Consider the following 16,159-nt stretch of genomic DNA (forward strand, 5'->3'; position numbering starts at 1 on the left):
AGCAGGGACCGAGAGACTGAAAAACAGCTTCTATCTCAAGGCCATCAGACTGTTAAACAGCCACCACTAACATTTAGCGGCCGCTGCCAACATACTGACTCAACTCCAGCCACTTTAAAAATGGGAATTGATGGAAATTATGTAAAAATGTACCACTAGCCACTTTAAACAATGCCACTTAATATAATGTTTACATACCCTACATTACCCATCTCATATGTATATACTGTACTCTATATCATCTACTGCATCTTGCCATCTTTATGTAACACATGTACCACTAGCCACTTTAAACTATGCCACTTTATGTTTACATACCCTACAGTACTCATCTCATATGTATATACCGTACTCTATACCATCTACTGCATCTGCCATGCCGTTCTGTACCACCACTCATTCATATATCTTTATGTACATATTCTTTATCCCTTTACACTTGTGTGTGTGTGTAAGGTAGTAGTTGTGGAATTGTTAGGTTAGATTACTTGTTGGTTATTACTGCATTGTCGGAACTAGAAGCACAAGCATTTCGCTACACTCGCATTAACATCTGCTAACCATGTGTATGTGACTAATAAAATTTGATTTGATTTGATTTGATTTAGACCGCTGCGCCCCTCGGAAGAACATATAGAGGGCTGGAGAGTGTGTATTGTCATATTTATGGTTCTAGTGTGGGTTGTACGCAGCCCACTGGCTGGATTAAGTGTAATCTTGGTGGGGATTTGAACCTGTGGCCTGCAATTACATGGGAAATCATTTGGGTGTCATTTAAGACCCTTTCATGTACCAAGTAAAAACCTAAACAACAACACCAGCCTTTTATCATCTGTCACTACACCCACATAGAAGCAAGAGAAAACCTTGGGAACCTTCAGAATGAAGAAATTATAGAGCAGACATTGTATGAAGTAATACTTTTTTATTAATGGATTTTGTGGTAGGATTACATGAGATTTACAGCAAAAGTGGTGACTCACAGAACAGCATGAAAGAGATACCTGTGACAACAAAGGAAGAGCAGCATGCCTCAGAGTTAAGAAACCACAAATGCGACATTTTAAGTAGTAGCTTGATGTTAATCTCCTGTCTGATGGATTAGGCTAGTTTTATCCCCTAATAGATACAAAAAAAAGATCCATGGTGTTTGATTGATATGAATTTGGAACAATGCCCCGAGGACAAGAATCCACCAGTCTTGTCATATTACAAAACTAGATTTTATTCAGGTAATCTCTTCAAGGTTAAAAGTAATTGCAAAAATTTCAAGAGGCGGCAAATGCCATCTACAATCCACAGCCCATTGGATGAGCTGAGGTTTATCGTGTAGTTAATGAACCTCTTTTATCCTACGAGTAAAAAATCTTAAAATGCAGAATGTTTCCAAAGTCCTGATTTATAACGTGCTACATTATCTCTGTGGCAGGGGAGCATAGAGTAACATAGCAGACATTCCCAATCAGCTGAAAATGAGGCTCTCTAGGTAACGTCAATTACATGGACATAGCAGACATTTCACTTGGATTACCGCACAATGAACAATGAACGGTTTCTCCGTTTGCTCTCTGACGGCTCAGAGAGCTAGAGAGTGTGTGTGTGCTTGGTTGCGGCATTGTCAAGGGGAAAAAAAGCCATACTGAAATAAACATGAAGTCTGAGGAGAATAACTGCATCAGTATGCAGCAAATTCAATGTACCTTCTCCACGCTGCCTGCCAGTTCCTAGTGATAAATCTGGTTATGAAACATTCATACTTGAAGCAGGGACATTCAACTCTCACAGGCTGCAATGCCTCTGTCTGATATCTCAGGGTTTAATGCTGACAGGAATGTTGGGTTTCATCAAGGCCAATGGCACAAGCCCTTGGGGGTCTGTTGGGCAGGGCTAATGGGGTACTGGACGTCTTTCTGCATGCTGAGTGGAGGGCGTAATGGCACACAGTGGGCTCCACTCCTGTTCCTGCTGAACTGAGCCAGTACTCAGAGTTCAAACTGATACCAGTTCAGTAGGCACAGGAGGGCACAGCCCCAACCATAGAGTATTTTAACCCTCCACGTCCATCCCTTTAGAAACACTCTACCACTCTGCATTGAGACCGAATGGAAACCACAGAACATACTGTAGCCAATTTGATGGGTAACCCTGAGAAACTTTCAATTTAATGCCTTACTAAGCAGTTACCACAAGAGGTCTAAACCTCTTGACAAAACAACATTACAATAGGCCATAAGAACTCTATAATAATGATCCACAATTAACCAACTGACCAATGGACAAGGGAACAGAGAACAACAAAAACAGAAATGAAAGCAGAAAAACGATGCAAATGTGCCTCACGTAAATGGGTTGACCACTGTCCCACAAGATGTTTTGCATGTATGTCAACTCATACAGTGAATTTCACACACTCAAAATGTGGCCTCAGAGTTGCATGGTAGCTTGGTATGGTTCTATACCAAGTACCAAGCACCGACAGCTCAGAGTGTGACAAGAGGGCAACCTAGCCCACACACCAGCTCAGCTCTGAGGAGGAGGTGAGGTGAGCTGTGTCCCATCCTCTGCCACATAAATCGGTGCCAGTGCTGAGTGCCAAAGCCGGGCGCTGTGCTCTGACTGACTGACTGAGATGGAGTGTGGAACTGGGCATGCCTGGGCTGGCCTGACATTCCCCCAGCAGCCTTTTTTCCTCCGCTCTTTACGGGGATCGTGCTGTGTCCCGCTGTTGCCTCTGTCTCCATGCCCACGCAACACCTCACTCCTCCATCATTATCTCTCCCTCTCTTCCCACCTTCTTCCTTCGTCTTCACATCTCAGAACTCAGCCAGTACTCGTTCATCGCCATCGTTTGGAACACATCCTGCTGCATCAACTATTTCACCGCAGGCACTGAACTTAGCCACTGTGAACAACACATAAGAGGGATCAATGCTCACCAATCAGCTAAGCTCTGTGCCTTTAGCAAGTGGCTGCTCACTACAGGATGCACATGACTTTCACTGGCAGTCTGGAGGAACGTTGATTGATTCCTCTAAAGCTGGAAGTACTTTGTAGACTTCTATAGAAGGTAAAACACTCTTTGCTCTTTGGATCTATCCACTCCTTATGTCTATAAGCAAAGGCTGCCAAAGTAGGCTCAGTTTCCTACAGTTCCCGTTTGTAAGGAGCTAATACCAGGAAGTAATCTGTAAATCCCTGTGTGAGAGCTGAAAACAGCTTTTATCTGGGGTTGAGTATTATTTGACATGATCTTGTTTCCATAGACCACAGAGGGCCAAGACAGGAAACAGAAACGATGTACCCTGACGGGCAGAACATACCGATGCCACCTGGGTCACCTGGAGAGCTGCCTGTGTAAGGGTGGAAATCCCTGGCAATGTGATTTTCGTTTATATTTGTGCACCAAATCACTGTGCCAGGAACCCTCCCCACCACAGCCAGACTGGTAGCGAGCGTACCCGGGTGCCCGTCCCTGGCCCGCAGCGGCGGGGCCTCCAGATGTCTCCCCAGACATCTGGAGTGTCCTCTGGCTGTCCTCTGGCTGCTCCCAGTCAGACCCACCCTGAAGGGAGAAAGAGAGGGGAGAAAAGCCGTCACCACCTCAGCACTGACCGGGGAAAAGATGACCTACTGTTCACCATGCAATACAGATGAGACTGATATGGAAGACAATAGTCTGATCTCCATAACGAAAGGTGGTTTTGATTAAGTAAGTGAACATGAGGAATGGCTGTGCAGACTTTGGTTGCATGCTGTTTGCGTCAGAGGGAAGCAGGCAAGCAGCAGATGTGGAGGCTGGTTGGAATATGCAGACACAGCTGTTCAGTCAAGGCTCATTGTTTGGAGTGACTCAGAGGGAAAACATTGTTCTTGTTTGGAATGGCTGGAGCATCTATTGCTACTGGACATCAATACTCCCAATATCACCAGAACTAGAGAAAAACAGGACATGAAACATACAGTATGGACCATAAGACATATATTATGAAAAGACAAGTTGTTCCAAAACACTTCACATAAGTAGAACAGAATTCAGCTGTCCCCATAAGGACAGGGGTGTCAAACTCATTCCATGGAGGGCCTAATGTCTGCTCGTTTTTGTTTTTTCCTTTCAATTAAGACCTAGACAACCAGTTGAGGACTGTTCCTTACTCATCCGTGACCTTAAATCATCAATCAAGTCCGTGGAAGAAGCGTGAATCCGCAGACACTCGGCCCTCCGTGGAATGAGTTTGACATGTGCCATAGGAGAACCTATTTTTGGTTCCAGGTAGAACCCTCTGTAGAAATGGTTCTACCTGGAACCAAAAAGGGTTCTTCAAAGGGTTATCCCATGGGGACAGCCGAAGAACCCTTTAAGGTTCTAGATACAGTAGCACCTGATTTCAGCATTGGTCATAGAACAGAGATTAGCAGAACGTCCAATAAGCTTCAAATTCTGTAGTGTCTTAGAACATGCAAGTTCGTGGGCGTAACTTGGCGGGAAAAGAAAACCATAAACAAACTCAACTCTTTTAACAACTTCCTTTTCCTGCTGTATGAGGAATGTCATGTAAGTAGTATCATTATTGTTGTTTTTTTCCAGAGGAAAATTCCATGGTCACCCTCGTGGTGACTACATAATGACAGGATTGTTGAGTTGTGAGGAGGTCTGGTTTGCACTACACAGTCTGAGGAGGTGACCAGCGGGGGCTCAAATACAGGGTGGCATTAAAGAGGGATCATAGAGAGCTCCTCCCACACAAATCCTAAACATCTATGGCCAATTTAATCTCAATGGAGTCCCTCTGCCCGTTTTACACTGACTATACCAAACATTAGGAACACCTTCCTTATATTGAGTCCCCCCCCCCTTTGCCCTCAGAAGAGCCTCAGTTCATCGGGGCATGGACTCTACAAGGTGTCGGATGCTGGCCCATGTTAACTCCAGTGTTTCCCACAGTTGTGTCAAGTTCGCTGGATGTCCTTTGGGTGGTGGACCATTCTTGATACACACAGGAAACTGTTGAGTGTGGAAAAACCCAGCAGCGTTGCAGTTCTTGACACAAACCGGTGCGCCTGGCACCCACTACCATACCCTGTTCAAAGGCACTTAAATCCTTTGTCTTGCCCATTCATCCTCTGAATGGCACACATACACAATCCATGTCTCAATTGTCTCAAGGCTTAAAAATCATTTTTTAACCTGTCTCCTCCCCTTCATCTACACTGATTGAAGTGGATTTATCAAGTGACATTAATAAGGGATCATAGCTTTCACCTGGATTCCCCTGGTCAGTCTATGTGACGGATAGGGGCAGATGTTCCTAATGTTTTGTTCAGTCAGTGTATTGTGTAGTGCACTTACATTTCAGTCAGCTATAAATAATTGATTTAATGTGCAACACACATAATTATGCATATCACTGACCTTGCCCAGATTACATGTATTATCCCTGAGTTTTTAGCTTTGTCAGTAAGCGTTACATACTGTATATCTTTATGTTAACTCTCAAGGGAATGGCCTACCCTTGCATGTCTGTAAAGGCAACAGCCTGTCCTGTCTTTGATCTTGCACCCATACATTTTCATTCTGTAGCAGCCAGGGTACTGCGTATCTTACCTGGCATTGAGCACGATATTGCTACAATCCTATACGCTATATATAACAGATTGGCCAATATACTACGGCTAAGGGCTGTGTCCAGGCACTCCGCATTGCGTCGTGCTTAAGAACAGGTCTTAGCCGTGGTATATTGGCCACATACCACACCTCCTCGGGCCTTATTGCTTAAGTACCTTTAACAAAAAACTGTGACGCAGACTTTTCTCAGGCGAGGGAAATATGTATGTCCTGTCTGTCTAGCCCGGTGTTAACACCTGGCCTCTCCTTCCCGTCTCTGGAATGATGAATAACTATGTTTGTCTAGTTTAGAGATGTGAAACGGCAAGTTGTGCTTCACTGCCTGTAGACAGACAGAGAGAGAGACAGACAGACAGACAGACAGACAGACAGACAGACAGACAGACAGACAGAGACAGACAGACAGAGAGACAGACAGACAGACAGACAGACAGACAGACAGACAGACAGACAGACAGACAGACAGACAGACAGACAGACAGACAGACAGACAGACAGACAGACAGACAGACAGAGAGACAGACAGACAGACAGACAGACAGAGAGACAGACAGACAGAGAGAGAGATGGAAGAGCGAGATAGAGAGAGAAGGGGAGTTGTCTTGCCCTCTTTGTCACTTGTGCGTCAGTGTATATGTTTGATAGATGTGCTATCGGAAATGTCTTTGCTGATCTAATTGTTCCCCGATCAATGTCTACAGAGCGACTGTTGACGGTGACATTTTCTTGGCATGTCTGCCAAGACAGAGGCACAATGACAGGACTCTGTGGCATATCAGTTCAACTCTAGTAAGCAAACAAAGAATTAGGCCTACCCAACACCACGCAGCACAGGAAATGCACTAATACTGTATTTGGAATGGGCAACTTGCAATAGAATAGAACATAATTTGGAGAACCAGACATTCTATACACAAATATGTAATACACTCATATTCAGATTTCAATTTCCATGTTCTTAACATCATTTCCACATATATCCATAGTAGACAACCACTACGCTCAGATACGTTTGTTTATGGGTTGGGATGCATTGTGTCTTCTGTACGAGCAAAGCTAAATTAGCTCATTCAAAATGTGATGGATTGCTTTTTCTGCTTACTATGCGCCAGGCTACCATGTTTCCCAGGCATGATGGAAGAACACCAAACTGGTCAAATATCTCTCAATGCCCAACCGCAGCTCCTCTGTTTACACAGTAGACATGGCATATATCTGATGGTTCTGACTGCAGGTGTAAGTTTAGAATCTGACCACAGGAACACACTGTTAACGTCATCCAGCATCTCACACACGGGCGCCGAAATGATTTGCCACTACGAAACGCTGCTCTCACAAAACAAAACTAGCACAGGAGAGAGTGAGCCAGCTAGAGAGTAAGGACTCAGTCCCTCTTGCTTATAAACCACTTATATATGCCACATTAGTCTACTTCATGCTATTCTGTTCTACTCTATTCTATTCCATAGGTGATTCATGTGAAACAGAGCAGTGGCCTCAAAGTCTGAATTGTAAGACATTGATCTCATTGCAGGACTTCCATCCCTCTGACCTTCTCTACTGGCTGTCCTAGTGTTAAAGTATATAGGCTTTATTGGTGACTGGTGAGTTAACCATGACGGAGTAGCTGTGGTTTGGGAGATGAGATCCATGTTGAACCCAAAAGGTCAGATCCTATCCTTGTTCCAGCAGGCAGAGAGAAGCACCACGGCATTAAAAAGTCATTGTAGCTGTTCATTAGGTCTGGATTTCATTATTCACCCCATTGAGTCACTCAATTAGAATTAGCAACCTCTCAGGACTGACATATGGAGGCACTGGGGATCAAAGAGAAGCTTCTGGTGTCACGTTAGCTATAATTCACTTTGCACTTGTGTTACCAGTAGGCTTACGTCAAAATCTAACCTACTGAATGTCTTTTGAACTTGTTGTTCTGAATAGCAGATTTTATTGAAAGTTCATGAGTGAATTTGGTATTAGTCTATCTAATAATTATCTTAAGTGGTTTGAAGTCTGCTTTACATCCAAAAGTATGCACTCCCCTCGAGATGAAAATTGAGGTAAGAAAAATGTTTATTTGCTTTGACGCACTTAAGGATCATGATCGATCTTAATGTGTAATGGATAAGTCAAAAATAAAATCTGCATTAAAGCAGCTTGGAAGCTTATGCTATCACATCATCTGATGGCCTGGCTATTAGCTAAGAGCTGTTACTGTTCCTATTACATATGCTGAGTGGGAGAGCGAGAGAAAGAGGAGAGAGAAAGAGAGGAGAGAGAGGGAGAGAGGGAGAGGGAGGGAGAAATAGATGAGAGAGAGAAGAGAGGAGAGAGAAAGATAGAGAGGAGAGAGAGAAAAAGAGAGGAGAGAGCGAGAGAGAGAGAAAGAGAGAGAAAGAGGAGAGAGAAAGAGAGGAGACAGAGAGATAGAGAGAGGGAGAAAGAGAGGAGAGGGAGAATGAGATGAGGAGAGAGAAAGATATAAAGAGAGGAGAGCAAGAGAGAAAGAGAGGAGAGAGAGAGAGAAAGAGAGGAGAGAGAGAGAAAGAGAGGAGAGAGAGAGAAAGAGGAGAGAGAAAGAGAGGAGAGAGAGAGAGAAAGAGAGGAGAGAGAGAGAGAAAGAGAGGAGAGAGAGAGAAAGAGAGGAGAGAGAGAGAAAGTGGGAGTGAACTCACACAAACACATGAGCGTGTGGTTATCTAAGGAGACAGACTGAACACATCAATGGCGTATGTGTCAGTCAGAAAGTCACAAACTACACTGAACCAGACAAAACCATCAGCTGGTTCACCTGAAGCCATGCCATCGATAACACAACATCAATCATAGCCAGACAGAGCGTTAAAAAACAATGCATGTACGAAGACAAGAAGAGTTGCCGTGCACAGCGCACGGATGGTGACCCTGGTGACTGGAAGACTCCCTCCCTCCCCATTCCAATGCTATCTCTTCTCTCCACACTGAGGCCTGTTTTTCCATGACAGATGCCTCCAATTGTAGGCTGCTGTTGCTGCTGTTACTGTAATGTGAAGCACAGCATAGTTTTCATAACCTGATTATTCAATGACTGGTAAACAACATATTGACCTGACCAATGTTACTGCAACAACCTCACACACTTTTGATCCGGCTAACTGAATTGGTGGGTGTTGAAAGGATGCTGTGTTTGTGTATACTCAGAAGTGTCATGCCCATTGAATTTGTCATTTGATGAATGTAATATAAAAATCTAGATTGTTTTATAAGATATTGAATTTGGTCATCAAACAGTGGCCTCTGAAAATGACTGGGTGCGTGACACCACTGGGTTCTGTGTACTGTACAGTAGGTGTCTGTGAGTGTGTGTGTAACGGCTGTCGCTCTCCTCATCCTCGGACGAGGTGAGGAGAGAAGGATCTTCAGACCAAAACGCAGCTTCAGGGAAATAAGCCATCTTTATTATAAATACGACGGCAACACGAAACAAAACAAAACACTTTCAAAACTACAAAAACAAGAAAACGACGTAGACGACAAAACCTGAACATGAACTTACTTAACTGAAACGTAAAACTCACGGACAGGAAACATACTACATCGAAACGAAACGAACAACCGAAACAATCCCGTATGGTGTAAGACATAACACAGACACAGGAGACAATCACCCACAAACAAACAGTGAGAATGCCCTACCTAAATATGACTCTTGATTAGAGGAAAACGCAAACCACCTGCCTCTAATCAAGAGCCATACCAGGCAAACCAAAACCAACATAGAAACGAATAACATAGACTGCCCACCCAAAACACATGCCCTGACCATAAACACATAAAAACAACATAAAACAGGTCAGGACTGTTACAGTACCCCCCCCTCAAGATGCGCACGCCGGGCGCACAAGCACAAAGTCCAGGGGAGGGTCCGGGTGGGCAGTTGACCACGGTGGTGGTTCCGGCTCAGGACGCTGTCCCCATACCACCATAGTCACTCCCCTCTTCTGTCTACCCCTTCTACTGACCACCCTAACACTACCTTCCCCTAAATAAACAGCTAGCACCGGGACAAGGGGCAGCACCGGGACAAGGGGTAGCACCGGGACAAGGGGTAGCACCGGGACAAGGGGTAGCACCGGGACAAGGGGCAGCACCGGGACAAGGGGCAGCACCGGGACAAGGGGCAGCACCGGGACAAGGGGCAGCACCGGGACAAGGGGCAGCACCGGGACAAGGGGCAGCACCGGGACAAGGGGCAGCACCGGGACAAGGGGCAGCACCGGGACAAGGGGCAGCACCGGGACAAGGGGCAGCACCGGGACAAGGGGCAGCACCGGGACAAGGGGCAGCACCGGGACAAGGGGCAGATCCCGGCTGAAGGACTCTGGCAGGTCCTGTTTGGACGGCTCTGGCAGGTCCATGCAGGCTGACGGCTCTCGACGCTCATGGCAGACTGACGGCTCTCGACGCTCATGGCAGGCTGACGGCTCTCGACGCTCATGGCAGGCTGACGGCTCTCGACGCTCATGGCAGGCTGACGGCTCTCGACGCTCATGGCAGGCTGACGGCTCTCGACGCTCATGGCAGGCTGACGGCTCTCGACGCTCATGGCAGGCTGACGGCTCTCGACGCTCATGGCAGGCTGACGGCTCTCGACGCTCATGGCAGGCTGACGGCTCTCGACGCTCATGGCAGGCTGGCGGCTCTGGCAGATCCTGTCTGATTGGCGGCTCTGGCAGATCCTGTCTGGTTGGCGGCTCTGGCAGATCCTGTCTGGTTGGCGGCTCTGGCAGATCCTGTCTGGTTGGCGGCTCTGGCAGATCCTGTCTGGTTGGCGGCTCTGGCAGATCCTGTCTGGTTGGCGGCTCTGGCAGATCCTGTCTGACGGGCGGCTCTAGCGGCTCCTGTCTGGCGGACGGCTCTAGCGGCTCCTGTCTGGCGGACGGCTCTAGCGGCTCCTGTCTGGCGGACGGCTCTAGCGGCTCCTGTCTGGCGGACGGCTCTAGCGGCTCCTGTCTGGCGGACGGCTCTGTAGGCTCATGGCAGACGGGCGGCTCTGCAGGCTCATGGCAGACGGGCGGCTTTGCAGGCTCATTGCAGACGGATGGCTCAGACGGCGCTGGGGAGACGGATGGCTCAGATGGCGCTGGGGAGACGGATGGCTCAGATGGCGCTCGGGAGACGGATGGCTCAGATGGCGCTCGGGAGACGGATGGCTCTGGCCGGATAAGGCGCACTGTAGACCTGGTGCGTGGTGCCGGAACTGGAGGCACCGGGCTAAGGACACGCACCTTCATACTAGTGCGGGGAGCAGGGACAGGGCACACTGAACTCTCAAAGCGTACTCTATACCTGGTGCGTGGTACCGGCACTGGTGGCACCTCAGGACTAGTACGGGGAGAAGTGACAGTGTGTACAGGACTTAGGAGACGCACAGGTGGCTTAGTGCGTGGGGCCGGAACTGGAGGCACCGAACTGGATACACGCACTATAGGGAGAGTGCGTGGAGGAGGAACAGGGCTCTGGAAACGCACAGGTAGCCTAGTGCGTAGTGTAGGCACTGTAGGTACTAGGCTGGGGCGGGGAGGTGGCACCGGAAATACCGGACCGTGCAGGCGTACTGGCTCTCTTGAGCATTGAGCCTGCCCAACCTTACCTGGTTGAATGCTCCTGGTCGCCCGACCAGTGCGGGGAGGTGGAATAACCCGCACCGGGCTATGTAGGCGAACCGGGGAAACCATGCGTAAGGCAGGTGCCATGTATGCCGGCCCGAGGAGACGCACTGGAGACCAGACGCGTTGAGCCGGCCTCATGACACCTGGCTCAATACTCAATCTAGCCCTACCAGTGCGGGGAGGTGGAATAACCCGCACTGGGCTATGCACTCGTACAGGAGACACCGTGCGCTCTACTGCGTAACACGGTGTCTGCCCGTACTCCCGCTCTCCACGGTTAGCCTGGGAAGTGGGCGCAGGTCTCCTACCTGCCCTTGGCCCACAACCCCTTAGCCCCCCCCCAATAAATTTTTGGGAGTTACTCACGGGCTTTTCGGGCTTCCGTGCAAGACGCGTCCCCTCATAACGCCTGTTCCCTTCTCCGGTTGCCTCTGTTCTCCTCAGTGCCTCCACCTGTTCCCATGGGAGGCGATCCCTTCCAGCCAGGATCTCCTCCCATGTGTAGCAACCTTTACCGTCCAATACATCGTCCCAAGTCCATTCCTCCTTCTTGCGCTGTCCCTTACTCCGTTTACACCGCTGCTTGGCTCTGGATTGGTGGGTGATTCTGTAACGGCTGTCGCTCTCCTCATCCTCGGACGAGGTGAGGAGAGAAGGATCTTCAGACCAAAACGCAGCTTCAGGGAAATAAGCCATCTTTATTATAAATACGACGGCAACACGAAACAAAACAAAACACTTTCAAAACTACAAAAACAAGAAAACGACGTAGACGACAAAACCTGAACATGAACTTACTTAACTGAAACGTAAAACTCACGGACAGGAAACATACTACATCGAAACGAAACGAAACGAAACGAAACGAAACGAACAACCGAAACAATCCCGTATGGTGTAAGACATAACACAGACACAGGAGACAATCACCCACAAACAAACAGTGAGAATGCCCTACCTAAATATGACTCTTGATTAGAGGAAAACGCAAACCACCTGCCTCTAATCAAGAGCCATACCAGGCAAACCAAAACCAACATAGAAACGAATAACATAGACTGCCCACCCAAAACACATGCCCTGACCATAAACACATAAAAACAACATAAAACAGGTCAGGACTGTTAGAGTGTGTACTGTCTGTGAGTGTGTGTACTGTCCGTGTTTGTACATTTGTTTGTAAATGCGTGTGCCTATGCGTGTGAGCACGTGTTTAAACTCGCACTCCAGTGCCAACAAGGGAAGCTGTTTACTACTTGGTGGGTCGTAAAAGCAAAAACCATGCGTCAGTCTGGCCTATCAAAGACTCCTTCATTGGGTGATTGGCTTGGATGTGTTTGGTAATTGCCAGGGTTCAGACAGCCATTACCTGTTTCACTGTGTGGTGACAACTCATCCTGTGTATTTAAGTGTTCCAGACCTGATTGAAGGACCACACACACACACCCCGAGCCAACAAAAGACACACACGAGCACACATACCCACACAAATGTGCACACACATATACACAGATGTGCGCGCGTGTGCGCGCATACACACACACACACACACACACACACACACACACACACACACACACACACACACACACACACACACACACACACACACACACACACACACACACACACACACACACACACACACACACACACACACACACACACACACACACACACACACACTCAATTGTTCCTATTATTGACAAAGACATCAACATCAGTCCAAATAATAAACATCTGTTCATTGCTCCCCATCTTGCAGGCAACGCCCAAAGACTCCAGCAGGAAATAGACGTGTATCTGAAAACGCACCTAAAGAAATACAAATATCAGACCTGGTGAATCTCTTGTCTGTTTGGAACTACTAGATCAGTAAATCAGAAACAATGGAACATTTTCAAATAGTTGGACTATTTGTATCAAAATAGAAGAATTTGAGTTTATCGAATCAAACTATTCCTTGTCCAAACATAAACTAGACTATGTATTTGAAGAGCCTTAGTACACAGTAGTGCTCAAAAGCTCACAAATTCAGTTAAACCGGATAGAGGATTGATCCTTCGTACACAGCTAGGTCTAAACACGGTCTCAAATAGAAATCTGACATGGATTATTTTTCTTAGACTGTGGGAAAATTGCAGTTCTGAAATATTTGAACAGGCCAACAGTAACCTATCAACATGCAAATCTCCTCAAGCCCATTATGACAGATAGGCAGACACATACCAATCATCTATCAATGTTACAACTTGTTTTTCATATTAACAGATTCAAACAGTCATTGAACAGTAAATGGTATGTTTTCTCCAGTCTTCCTGATAGCATCACAGTCAATGGAAAGAGAGCCTGGCTGTAGAAATGTACAGTAGACATTGTGAACTTACTCTGATGCTCAGTCTGCTTGGTTCACTTTAGACAGGTCTGATGCTGTAGCTGGTTGTCTGATCTAAGTGACTGACAAGGGAGTTGCCTTAGCCTACTAAGAGGGAAAGCGAGAGAGGGAGAAAGAGGGGGGGAGGAGAGAGAGAGACAGTGCTGCCACTCACCATGCCCATAGATCCAGCAGTGCTGCGTGAGAGCCGAGTTCAGCTGAGGATATGGAGGAGTGGAGCAGTCAGTGGAGGAGTTCTTTCTCGGAAGACTGCTCTAAGGAATGTTCCATTTCAGATCCAGCAGCAGCAGCAACTTTGTCCTGTGCCGAGGTCTCTTTTGGGGACATAAAAGGGGGAGAGAAGATGCGGGAGAGAAGGGTTGTCCTGTCCTGGTCTGTTCGGTTTCCCATAGAGAAGAGGAGAGCAGTGGAGAGGAGAGGAGAGGTCAGACTTGGAGCTAGTTAACACAACCTGCTGGCTAGTGACTGGCTGCTACCGTAGTTTCTTTTAACCTGATGAATCACTCTGGAGATGCACAGCACCAGTTCGTCCACTTACAGAAGAGTAACAGGAGAGAGAGAGAGAGAGAGAGAGAGAGAGAGAGAGAGAGAGAGAGAGAGAGAGAGAGAGAGAGAGAGAGAGAGAGAGAGAGAGAGAGAGAGAGAGAGAGAGAGAGAGAGAGAGAGAGAGAGAGAGAGAGAGAGAGAGAGAGAGAGAGTAAAAGAAAGTGAGAGTAAAAGAGAGAGAGAGAAAGATATAGAAAAGGATAGTGAGAAAAAAACGTTTAACTGTTCGTCCCGAGAGATCCACTATCCATGTGAGAGTCTGGAAGCAGTGCTGCCCTCCTTTCTTCCCTCCCTTTTCCCTCCCTCCTTCTCTTCTTTCATCCCCCTCTCAGTTTTTTTCCAGGCTCCGTTGAGACTCTTATTGTGGCAATTGCATTAGCCTTTAGCCAGAGAGGAATGGCTCTAAGTGCCTAATGCATTCTCTCTCTCTCTCTATCTCTCTCTCTCTCTTGTGTTTCAGTCTGACTTGTACACGTACACACACCTCCTCTCACTCCTTCTTTTGTGCTTTTCTTTCTGTCATGACTTATCCCTTAAAGGGGCACTGTCTCGGTTTTCTTTCTGTCATGACTTATCCCTTAAAGGGGCACTGTCTCGGTTTTCTTTCTGTCATGACTTATCCCTTAAAGGGGCACTGTCTCGGTTTTCTTTCTGTCATGACTTATCCCTTAAAAGGCACTGTCTCTGTTGTCTTTCTCTCATGACTTTTCCCTTAAAGGGGCACTGTCTCTGTTGTCTTTCTGTCATGACTTTTCCCTTAAAGGGGCACTGTCTCTGTTTTTCTGAGGTGCTTCTAAAGAGTCCAGGTGCAGTATCCTTTTACTACTGAGAAACACATTGTGTGTGTGTGTGTGTGTGTGTGTGTGTGTGTGTGTGTGTGTGTGTGTGTGTGTGTGTGTGTGTGTGTGTGTGTGTGTGTGTGTGTGTGTGTGCGTGTGCGTGTGTGTGTTTGCATGTGAGTCTGTGTGCACTGTGTCGTTGCCTCACCTCTCATACACTAGTGCACCAGAGCTGTGGCAGCATGTGTACGATGAACGCTACATCAAAATAGCCTGAACCCTAATGTGAATGGTGTGAAGCACACAACCTGTCAGGTCATTGGGTCTATATACCAATAGGTCTATATACCAGTAATACCCTAACTCTGTAATTCAACTAACTTCAAACACTTCCTGATCTCCTTAAACACAGAAGACAACTGAACTGAAGACAGCTATGCTAAAAGAGATGGAGATGAAAAGGCAAACTACTGAAAGAAGTATGTGTGCTGCAACAAAAGTGAAGAAATAACAAGGGCATCTTGTAGATTAAAGAGATTTCGAACCTCAAACTGGCAAATGTCAAGACACAGGTTCTGCTCATGAAAGACTGAACTCCTTGAAGTTACATAATGCTTCACAAAAGCGGTGGGTGGGAGAAAAAGCCATGTCAAAGTAATTATACTGAGAAATTACTTCTCAGTGTAATAAATCATCAAGCTACACAAATAAACAATGTAAGGACCCGTTCTTCCTAAGAACCACTGCTTCCTAAGTTTAGTTTTCTGATGCATTGTGGGGTGATTTTGTCCTTTAAACAGAAGACACTGAGGCATTGATCCGTTTGAGTTCATTTCAAACAAAAGAGCATCTCAATGTGACTATCTGGAACACAGAGCCATATTGTCTCTCTTTATCTCTAAATCATTTTATTGTTGTTTTCCTCTAGACCGTGCACACAAGCCGGCTTTCAAATGGTGGTAGTCCATTAATGAACAGAGGGGCTCTGGGTTTTATTTTTTTTCTCCTTGCTAGGTTTGTTTATTTATCCTGAACTGGAGCATTTTAACTTTCCAGGGGCTGTTGCCAGGCCAGGGGAGTAGGGGCAGGCAGGGCAGGGCTGGCTTTGTCAGGGTGGGCTGGGGGCAGTGCCAAATGGGGATGCCATGCATGGTGCTGCCTGTGC

At 46.9% G+C, this 16,159-nt stretch overlaps 1 long non-coding RNA gene across 1 annotated transcript; it reads right to left on the minus strand.

The window, feature by feature from the left end:
- Positions 1–910: 910 nt before the first annotated feature.
- Positions 911–14,263, minus strand: LOC139540891 (uncharacterized). Its single transcript, XR_011668284.1, has 3 exons — positions 13,824–14,263; positions 3,321–3,562; positions 911–2,902 (listed from the first exon to the last, which is right to left on the minus strand). It is a non-coding gene; the product is annotated as an uncharacterized lncRNA (long non-coding RNA).
- Between the last annotated feature and the right edge of the window lie 1,896 nt (positions 14,264–16,159).

This window comes from Salvelinus alpinus, chromosome 16 (genome assembly GCF_045679555.1).
Source record: "Salvelinus alpinus chromosome 16, SLU_Salpinus.1, whole genome shotgun sequence".
NCBI classification, from domain to species: Eukaryota; Metazoa; Chordata; class Actinopteri; order Salmoniformes; family Salmonidae; genus Salvelinus; species Salvelinus alpinus.